This window comes from Ambystoma mexicanum, chromosome 3q (genome assembly GCF_040938575.1).
Source record: "Ambystoma mexicanum isolate Mex_15411 chromosome 3q, UKY_AmexF1_1, whole genome shotgun sequence".
Classification (NCBI taxonomy): Eukaryota; Metazoa; Chordata; class Amphibia; order Caudata; family Ambystomatidae; genus Ambystoma; species Ambystoma mexicanum.
The window spans coordinates 410,913,801-410,925,562 of NC_090926.1; positions in this window are offsets into that span (position 1 = coordinate 410,913,801).

Sequence of the window (11,762 nt, forward strand, 5' to 3'; positions counted from 1 at the left end):
AATTGTCTGATTCGAAATTCGAAGTTTGCATTCAGCTAGCCCTTATATTGTGTACCCTGCACACATTACAAAAAATAGAAGCAACATTTGAGATATTAAATATTTAAACAATTGAACAAAACGCATGTGTTTGCAGATTAAGCAGGTGAAGTCACAGACACACAGAGGTCAACTGGAAACAATGCGCTCAGAACATGTGTACGCACATACAGTACTCTCAGCCAGGGGCGTCGCTAGGGGGGGGCTAAAGGGGCTATAGCCCCTGATCTTTTGGTTGTAGCCCCGAATAGAATCTCTGGAGCTACAGCCAAAAGACTAGCTAGCCCCCAGTCCCAACAGTTCCAACATCAGCTTAGCCCCGGGTCTTTTCCAGACCTAGCAACTCCCCTGCTCTCAGCCTTCCGAAAAGCACAGTTATAAGGGCAAACCATAATGCTCGCTCACAACATTCAAGCAGGTGACAACACTTGGTCAGTTAGGTGATCTGTGGGGTGACACGCAAAGATAAAAGGGGCAGAAAGCGAGGAAGTGTGTGGGACACACTGTTCAGGCAAGGAGCAGAGGGTGTTGAAAGGGGAGGTGTAGGAGCAGAAGGAGAGTGATCAGGAAGAGGGTGGAGAGAGTTCAAAGAGAAGGTGGAATTATGCAGGTATGAAGGGAAGGGGAAGAAGAGAAAGAAGAATAAGGAGGATGAGGGAACAAGATCACGACTGAGAGTGAAGGAGAAGGACCAAGAGAAAGGGAGAGGGAGGTGGAGGAAGAGCTGGCTAGAGCATTGATGGGGTGTGACAAATCAACTTCCGGGGCTCCAGTGGTCCAGGGATGAATATTGGTTTCAGTAGGCTTAGCTCTGCAAGGTCGAGGATAGTTGGTTAGTTACAACACAGCAAAAATACAATTATTACTCAATTATAAAAGGGTACGTCCAGTCAAAGCTGTATAGAAATATCTACTTTATTATTATTACAACAGACAGCTCTAGTACACTACAACATACAACCCACCCTGCAAAGGAACACAGAGGGCAGACAGTTTCATGAAGGAAAGGGATGCATTCTGGATACTGACAGGAGGGTAGTCGGTAAAGCAATCAGTCTTAACTGTTCAAGGTTATTTGGTTTAAGCACCAAGGGAGCAAGGGGTCGTAAATGTAATTAGGGTCCTTTTGGAGAAGGACCAGGGGGACAGAACCACAATGTACCTGGTGCTTCAGATGATCTTGATGCTTGACAGCATCAAGTCAGTTCCAGGACACTATGCAGCTGCTGTGACAAAGTTTGAGACCGGAGACAGCTGCGGGTATCAGGCAGCAGGCAATTCGGCAAGCGAGGCTGGACAGATGGCTGAAGGCTGGCCTTCATGGTGGCTCGGGGTCAAGAATCATTGTCTCTGTGCTGGTTGGCAGATCTGGAACTCTGGTTAAGGCATCTCGGAGGACTTTAGTGACTGCAGTGTGACAACAGTCAGTGGTGCAGCCTGTCGCGGTTCGAGGGATTGACTGCCTGGAAAATTTCCTTAAAATATGGACGCTGGTTGATGCTTGTTGTGGCGCTTCTCCTAGCTTCTTCTCAGGGCTCGTGCCATCCCTTGAGGCAGACAGCCCAAAACTGAGGAGAGTGTTTTCAGGCAACGGCCATGTCCTTTGTTCAGAGACTCTCTAGCACTTCTCACCTAGGAAACTTGCTGGCAGAATTTAGCAGGGCACACTGTATGCTGGCTGGGTACCGGTTCTGGGGCTGTTGTGTGGGTCTTCTGAGTCAGATATCTCTCACTGTTCCCTGGGAGATGTTTAGGGGCTGAATCTTGCTACCCTCTTGGAAATCCTGGCTTTTCTTTGCAGGCGGAAGATGGAAGGTAGACTGTACCTTCAGCCAGGGTCTAAGTGAGTCCTTCTTCCTACTCCTTTTGAACGTAGAGCCCTTTGGGTATCGTGCATGCAATGGATGGGGATGCAGAATAACTGTGATACCAAATAATCGAACCAACTCAGGAAGATTGCAAAGGTTGCTGTTTTAATATCAATGATCTAAAACAGGGAGTTACAACAGACATCAACGGATGTTCGCTCGAGCTCTCAATGCATTCTTCATAAAAACACATTTATATACTAAAAACACCTCATAGGTGACGTCATATTATGTGGAAAATAAGAAAAACCTATGAGGGGCTGTGATAGGCTCAAGGGGAACATCTAAGTATACTTTATATAAGGGGTGGGGTTGTGATTGGATATCTATTGTCAGGTGGACAACTTATGCCTACCTCTACAATGTGTCATCTTCAACACTATTAAGTACACAGCATATCATTGGTCTTCAAACTATAAGGCCCGTTGTTATATGGCTCTCTATAATTGGTTGGCACACTCTTGCCATGTCTGGAACATTCTTTTCATTTATCAGCACACAAGCTCAGACCCAGGTGCTAGGAGGTGGACTTGACTTTAACTCCCCACCCAATTAGCCCAACGTCTCTCATCACCCATGCCTTCTGCCATGAAGATTGTCTTTGAACTTGGCCTTGCGGAGTATTCTTGTCTCTGGCAATAGGACTACAAGCTAAACTCTATTTCCATCTTTGGCCCACGTGACAGGAGACCACAATTTAGTCTATTTTGCAGCATTTAAATGTCTTAAATTAATAAAACTTGGCACGCTTAGTGTTCTTTCTTTGCACCTTAACAAAGGATGATTCAGCATCTCACATTTGCAGCCTTCAAGAACAGATAACCGGCCTTGGCTTGCTTCTTCTTTGGTGCCAGGCCAGACAGCCTTGACATTCGTATCCACAATCTCAGCTAATACTTTCTGTGACACACTTCTCGGCCTTTCCTCTCCATGCTCCGGGCTTACTAAATTCATGACACAGATGTCCAGCTTCTTCAATATGGAGGCTTCACCTGCCTGCAGTCTATTCACTATGCATAGCCAGCTTCTAAGATTATTTTATCTACTTACGTTACAGCATCTGTACAGTAATTGAACGGCTTCATTTTCTGCAGTGCGTCACACACATGCAATCTTCTTTTCACATATGTAAGTTTACTCGATTCTTAACTTCATCATCAGTATCTGTTAGGCCCATGCCTTCTCTTTAATCAGTCAAGTACAGGAATATAATTACTTGGGCATATGTTTTAATGACCAAGGGAACTGGCCCCCACAAATGAAGAAAGCCACCCTGCAAATTTAGAAATATGTGGGGGGTATAACAAGATTTTTTTTATAAGCATGGGCAAGGTGCGGTCTCACCAGCAATTAAAATGTTATCTATCCAGGCCAAGGCAGCATCGAGTTATGGAGCTGAATTATGGGGTCATGCTGATAGTCATATTTTGGGCTCAGCAGAGCGAACAGTCCTAGAGAAATTACTGGGCCTACCCAAATCAGCTCCAGCCAACCAAATGTACTTAGAAGTGGGACTTAGCCCAATACACTGAAAGGTTTATTTTAGAACTGCTCTGTTTTGACTTATGATCGGGTCAGTCCCTGAGCTTAATACCCACCAAAAACCAATAACCCATGTTCTTGACTCAGATGGTGGTGGATCCCTCCTGTGAGCACGACAAGTAAAAGATTCATTGAATTATTTGGGGTTGATAAACTTATGGCACAGTCCACATTGCATAACAGAGGGACATAGAGCCACTGCTTAGAATAAAGGAAGGCAATTTATTGAAACAGAATTAGTTGCCAATTGTAGTAATTCTACAGGGGGAATATTATATCTGGAAAGCAAGACGGGTTGGGGTCTTGAAACATAACATGTTATGGTAAGGTCACCTAGCACACGTAAACTGTATGTTAAGTTCAGAGTGTCCAACTGACCTCTGGCAAATTTCACTAAGAAAGGGTCTACACACGGTAATGGTGCCTGTCCCTTTTGCTTATCAGCAGAAGAAACCCTGACACATTTTCCGTTTTTTTGCGAAGCCTATAGTGCGCTTAGGGACCAATGTTTAGTCCCATTGTTAATTGTCAGTGGTATGACAACAACAGTAGATGCACTAAGGAACCTCAAAAAATGTTATGTGATCAAAGTGGTGAATTGTGTGTCTACTTTCTTCACGTGCGCTTGGTGGATAAGAGCAAAACACATCAAAAAACGTGCACTAATGGTTTGATTTTTATCTGTGTAGGATGAACTTTTTTAACAAGATTGTGTTTATTGGATATATGTATTTTTAATTGGAACCTTAACCTGTGCTATATTTTATGAATTGGTGATCCTTTCTTACTTCTGTATTTTGTAAAATTTGTAAGGCAAGATGACATATGTAGAATTAAACCCTACTGAACTGAACTGATAACCGGCCTTGGCTCGCTTCATCTTTGGACAAGGCTAGACAGCCTTGCCATTCGTATCCACGACCTCAGCTAATTCTTCCTCTGACACAGTTCTCTGTGTTTTCTCTCTATGGGTCTGGGCTTACTAAATTCATGACACAGATGTCCAGCTTCTCTACAATGGCGGCTTCGCCTTCAGTCTATTCACTACATATAGCCATCTTCTAAGATTACGTAATCTACTTGCGTTACAGCATCTGTACAGTTTTTGAATGGTTTGCATTTTCTGCAGTGCGTCACACACATGCAATCTTCTTTTCACATATGTACGTTTATTCGATTCTTAACTTCGCCATCAGTTCCTGTAGGGTCCATGCATTCTCTTAAACCAGTCTTCACAGTGCATCACGCTCATCCCTTGTGATGCCACTGGCTTCTCTTTTGCTCTTTTTCATACTCCTTTGGGGAGTTCCTCCCTCAGATTATCCTCTCTTTGGGAATACATTTGATAGGGCTTTCTCAGTGGGTACCCTCTTTCGAATATTCACTGTGGTATGGTTACAACTGCTGGTGTCAAGCATGGCACAATCTCAGGCTTCCAACATATTGGAGGCAGGAGGGTCGGGATTTCCTGCAGAGGCATGTAACTGCTCCTCATCACTTTCAAAGTCGTTGGATGATCTGCTAAGTGAGGGTCTCAGCCCTCCTTTAAAGCCAAATGGGCCCCACTGATTGGTGCAGACTAAGCCTACCTTAATGAACCAATCCTGGGTCCCCACCAACAATCTTCTGTTATGCGTGATGTCATAACCAGAGTGCTTTGCAACAGGAATGGTAAGGGATGACAACATGTATTACTAAATCCCACTCATCTTCTTGTCTGCTGTGGATCAAAGTGTCTCTCTGATTAATTGAGCTCTCTGTGACACTTGTTCAAAGCGCAGGCCTCCCTTGCAGTTTGTGGCGAGAACAGACGTTTGTCTCCCTCAATTCATATACTTCTTCCCTCTGAAAGGGGGTTCCCTGCTGGAGTTGCCTACTATAAAATGTTGTCCTAGACATGCCATTCACTGCCATTCATAAAGAGGGTAGGGAGCTAGCTTCAAGTTGAAACATTGCATATCAAAGAGGTGTTAGTGTCCTGCCTCCTTTTGTCCTTTCTGCCCTCAGGCCTATTGCAGGCCTGTTTCAAATAACTCTCATCAGTTTGCACTGCCACCAGCAGTAATTTAGAGAATAGAGAGGGCAGATCCATGGAGCCTTTGATATTTTAATTAGGTAGGACCTGGACGGAGGAAGGTGTTGCCTTCCCACTTCCTGCGATGCTTTGATGCACCCGTGGCTCTCACATTCCAGCTAAATATGACAGGGAGGACTGCACCTGTAGGCTGTGTTCCCCTGGAGTACACTTGACTATGTGTTTGTTGTGGGTGAGCAGAGGAACATGTGTGCTGATTAGCCCCCCACATTTTCTGAGGTTGATCTCCCATCTTTCATTTTTCATTCAATTCAATTCCTCACAGGAGGGTAAGAGGACAGACACCAATAAGGGGAGAAGGAAGCTAGGGAGGAGTGTTAGTAGAAGGGGTTTGCCACAGCCTCAGTTCATGGAGAGTCTCTTGGCATGGTAGAGGCACAGCACCAATAGAACTTGACAACTTGCAGGTGGGGTTAAGCATCAGAACCCCAGGGGTTCACTGTGACCATAAGGATAACTGACCCATATTCAGAGGAACAAAGGCACCAAATGTCATGGCCTTGGTTTCCTGGAAGAGAACCAGATGAGTAACATCCTACAAGGAATAAGTGGGGGCACTTCAAACTCCAAAGGTTGTGAGTGACGTTTAACAGAGCCTGGGCTGCTAGGGGCGAGAGTAAAGGACTGAGGATCATAGTCCAAAGAAGACATTTGGCCAGTATTTTCTTGTATTGCCCTAGATCTCATTATTTTGTGTTGTGTAAAATGAACATACTTGAACCATGCCACTTTGCTTGGCATTGTCTGTTAATCCATCAACTGTGACTGAATGCAGAAACAATGCGTTCAGAATAAAAGTAAGCAGAAAATACACATATCGTCTAATAATGCTATTGAGGGATTTGGTGAAGTAATACACCACAAGGTTCAAGGACAATATTCAATGTGTACATTTAGTAATAAGTAATAATGACATTAGTTTCCTAACACCTTGTTGCATGCTCTGTGGCCACTCGTTGGCATGTACAGCATAATAAATGCAATACATAAGTAAATATGTCGGGAAGTGGCTCATACAGGAAACATGCAGTGGACTGTGTTGGTAGTCGGACTCATACAACAGACACGTTTCAGCTCATTGGCCTAGGCATAGATTTATTTGCAATAAGGCGTAGGCCTAAGTCTGCAGATTTCCACATGAGCAGCATTTTGGAGCTGTTTATTTCCAGTGTTCTTTCTTTAAAATATAAAGGTCGTTTTTCTGACAGAGTCTGGCTGAGAGCTGTTACCAGTCATTTCACTCTGACAACTAGAGTCTTTTCAGGACAGATGTGTTTATGTGCTTGATGTTTAGAAACAGCGTTATTGTTAAGGTGACTTTTTTTGTTTAAACGCATTCATACAAAACCCAGCGTGCATTAGGTATACAGTGATTCAGACACACAAGTCTCACATACATAACAAACCAAGCACAGTAACCCTGCCTTCGTAGTACCTCATCAAAAGGGACACCTTAAGTCATTGTGACGGCATACACACAGTGTTCAGATCCATAAGCACTTTTAAATTGCATAATATTTGTATGAAATGGGCTTCACAAATCTCTCAAGCATTATGTTAATGTTAATGTTAAAGGACATTTGTACCGCGCACTATCACCACCTGAGTGGTCCCTTGGCGCTCTGGCGGCTCTGAAACAGGAGGGGAGGTTGAGTTAGTGGGAGGAAGCAGGAAAAGTGCACGAGAGCCGTGATGTGCTGTTGGCGGCCTCAGCCCGGTGGGTCCCTTGGCTGGGTCTGGGGTGTTTGCGGCCAGTAGTCGTTGTGTACTGTTGTGCAAGGCTATGTGTAATTTTGTTTTGTTGTTGCGGTGTAGTGAAGTTTGTGCGGTTTGTTGTCCTGTAGGTTTTGGTTGTGTTTGGTTTGGAGTTTGAGAGGTGTATGCACAAGGGGAAATTGTTAGTAGGGTTGGTTAGTTTGCGTCTCTGTCCTGAATTGAAGCGCTCGGCTTGCGTAGTCTCCCCTGTTGCGGCTCTGTCCTGATCTGGGTCTGACTGGCATACAGGTTCCTTACTCCTCTAGCTCTCGCCTCTAACATGCTCTCTCATAGCTCCCCTTATCTTCAATTCATTATATATAAAACACATCATAATATAATCAAAATATTTTATTTCCAATACCAATTTTCAACACATTCTATAAAAATATACATACACAAACAATACAACACAGTAAATAATCTTAGAGCAACGTTACAGGAATAAAGTTCTCACAGTGCAAAAAAGAAAGACTGATTTTGGAAAATACCATAAAGCGCATAGTGCCTCAAAGTGCAAGAACAAGGTAAAGTGCAGCAGTATTCAAATACACTGTATAAGGGAATAGTGTATCCTTGTCTCTTTATTTAGCTGTGATTTCTTGAACAATTCATGTCGATTTTCATCAAACTTAGACACTAAATCTACTGTGTCTAAATCATACAGAATAGAACACTTTATACACCTCTAGGGGTGTGACATCCCCTACAGGATATGTGCTGTCATTTTAATGATACCAAATTTCACGTGTCAACACTATGGCCCTCATTACAGGTCAGACGGAAACCATGCCGGGCCCGTAATGATTTACAGCGGCCTGAATTGCCGGAAACACCGGGGCATTACAGCCCCGGCAGTCCGGTAAGTCAGGCCCTGTTAAAATGTTGAACCCCATTCCCATAGAGTCCCTCAGGACTCTATGGGAGTGGGGACCACGAAAGCACCGTCAATGTGAATAATGGTGCTGGTGCTTCCATGAAAGTATGCAGGGCGCTACGGCACCCGCCCGCAGACTCGTATTTTGTCGGTCTGGAAACAATGGTACTGGGAAGTCTACCAGCACCGTTGTTTCTGGACCGGCAAACATGTAATGAGGGCCTATGTGTTTCGGTACTTACAGTCGTCAAAATACCTTCACCCATAATGTTTCTTCCATCATCAGCACAATAAGGTTATTCAAAACTGAAGTCAATTCATGCACATCTCGAAAATGCCACTTGTTATTCCCAGGCATTCCCTAAAAACATACAATGAAAACTTGTGAAACAACCCATTTAACAATCAATCAAAACTATATTACAGAGTAACAATAAAACTGTGTAAAACTGAGCTCAATGGTGTTCCCTTTCGAGTTCGGGGCTTTTCATATATATATACTGGCATTATTGTCACCTTTAATCACTGCCAATCACTAATAGTATAGCTTCTGGGACAATTGCTCATCACCATTTCTTTGTGGAAAAGATAAAACACACACAAAAACGCTACTCAATAACATAGAGCTATACAATTTAGCTCAAGATTTAACTTAATGCCTCTAACGGCAACTTGATAGCATTATTCCCAACCCGTTGTTTACAATAATCATCATGCTTACCAGGTAATTCGTCCAACAGGACAGGAAACAGAGGGATCTCCAAAAAGACCACACACATGTCGTCATCAACGGGGCAGCAGACTCCAAATGTGGAACCTTGTGCAAACATGGAGAAACCCCGAAGAGAGAGTTTATGATTTAATTCTTTTATACAGCAATGGTGAACAAAGCATGCTGATTTCACACAAAGCACCACAAGTGTCACTTAGTGGCGCCGCAACCCCTTGAGCGGAAAGTCTGCTCAAGGTTTCAGACTCCACTATGTTTTACAAAGCGCCTCAAACGCGGTAGATAGCTACACTCACGAAACTATCGCATAACGAAAATATACAAGCATTTCCCGGCCTCTCGTGCGTACCGGAGACGCAAAGCCTGTTAGATCTGATATAATATTGTTTCGTCCTCATCGTATATGTTGGCCTATGCCCAGTCGCTTTGCGAGGAAATTCGTATTACAAGGTCGTGACCTCAAGTGAATCAAGCCTCCATCTTAGGTTAAAGCCGCCATTTTAGTTTTTTGTATAATGTCACCCTGTAGTCTAAAATGGCCGTCTCGTATGCTCTTGTTCTTGCCTTAACCTCTTCAACCTCTGTAGGAGAGTTAATGTCCAACCTGCCTTCAGGCTACATGTTAGGGTCATGTAGACCTTGTCCTTCGTTGACCTCTGATATGTAAATTAGGAAACGAACCTGGCGCGACCCTAGCCCAGTTCATAATTAACCTGAAAGAGGCTGGACATCGTTATAACGAAAATGTATAAATACTCCGATGTCCAGCTAGCAATTCCTGCTCACTGTTCACATTGAACCCTGCTGGTGGTCTCTGTGATGTATTGACGGCCAAATAGCTATTTGTGTATTTTGTTTGGTAACTGTTCAGTTTTGTAATAAAGATTCTGGGAATCTTTTCTAGCCCGTGTCGGTGTATTTTCCTTTGCTTGGTGTAAAAGCCTTAATATTGTATTTTTATGATTCCACAGATGGCGCCCGAATAGGGACCCTCAAGATCGACTTCGTCTCGTTGAAGGTTGGCTCGGCTATCGGACCGGGATCGGACGGTGCCAACAGAAACGGCCACTCTGGACGAGAAGTGAATTCCTCGACAAAACTGCACGATCCGATCCCTGAACGGTGAGCTGTAGCCCGAGACGACGTCTTGAAGAGGGTCCATATATATAGGTGGGTAAATTTGCCAAAAATCTCCAGACACGTGGGTCCTTAGCATTGTCCTTAGTAACTCGATCGGGCTTCCTAGTCCTTTGGTTAGGTGAATCGTGTCCCGATTCTTAATTTAACCCTGACAATTTGAATTTGGCGCATTGAACTCGCGAGCACAATTACTTGACCAGGTTACACCAGAACTTTGATATGCCTGGGAAATTGTCTGCCTGCTTTAGGGCATTATTCCGCAGAGACAGACAATCTTTGCAAGATAGCCGTCCCGCGCCACAGGAGGGGTCGCCGGCATGTACTATGTCCTGTAAGAAAGGCTTTGGTAGTATAGCATTTAATGACATTTGGCACAGACAGACCGGACATAATTCTAATCTTCGGTGGCCAACCAATGGTAGTTTCGAAATCCCTCGTATAGAATATCTAGAGTCAGTATTAGTAAAGAAAAAGGCTAGACCTTCAGCATTTGACGCATTGCATAGTTGGAAAACAGAAGCTTTGCAGCAACAAAAGAGTAGAGAGAAACATATGCATAGACATATGACGAGTGTCGAGAAGGCACGGTTATATGATCAAAATAAACAATTGGAGTCAGTTAGGAACACAGACAGGGCGTTCCAATTAGGCATTCAGAAAATTTACCCTTCAAAAGATTTTCATACGTCAGATGAATTGATTAATAAACTTTTGCATGAACGAAGGCCCGATGCCTCTGCGCCACCTGCGTACGTCCCTCCTCCTGGCGCTTTGCCTCTTCCCGTTGTTATTCCCCCTCCTATAATTCCTCCGGTCCCCCCTGTTGTTTTTCCTGTTGTTCTTCCAGCTGTCGCTCCTTTGCCTGCCCCCTTGCCTCCACCTGTTGATATCCAGAATGTGCCTACTCTTCCTCTTCCAAGTGATTCTGCATCACTTGTAGTAGACCAGGGAGCGAGTCCAAGGGTTGTGACTCGTAATACTGTGTCCGCAGATAAAAAGAATGAATTGACTGCTTGGGCTAAACATTGCATGGAGAAGAGTGAACAAGCTGATGTTTTTTCCACACTCGAAAATGTAAAAGGTAATCCCGAGAAAAATGTCTTTATTGAAGGATTAGGGATTCATTTGACTATAATGTGGGACAGATTAAACGATGAAGATCTCCCACAAGGGTTACGGGATTTGAATGCCTTAGAGTTGTCCAGAGATACTGCGGAGAAGGTATATGAGCATGTTGAGAGGATTTTTGAGTATAGGAAGGAGTTGGAAGGGTTACAGAATGAGGAAGCAGATGGTGGTAGTTTAGGTATTATGTGTTTACAGAAACGTTTTTCTCCTCGCCGTGAATTAAAGGGTGAGGAAGTGCGGATTTGTACAAAGGATGCAATAAGATGGATTTCGGATATGTCGATAACTCCAGATGAAGTATATGACACATATAGTCAGTATACGATAGAAATGCAAAAGAAGGTGATACAGGTGATGGTGGAGTGCCTGCAGAATGAGTGTGTAAAAAGAAAGATTTGTTGTCCGCAGAATTGTTGAGTGTTTATAAGAGAGCCTTTTCGATTGATACTTCTTTGACTGCCTTAGCGCTTCATTTGGCTCTGTTGCTTAGCAACCGTTTGGAGCTGCCTACTTCTCAGTTGCCTATGAGAGAGGTCCCTCCAACATTTGTCCCGAAAGTTGAGATTTCAGCCGATGCTGGACGAGGAA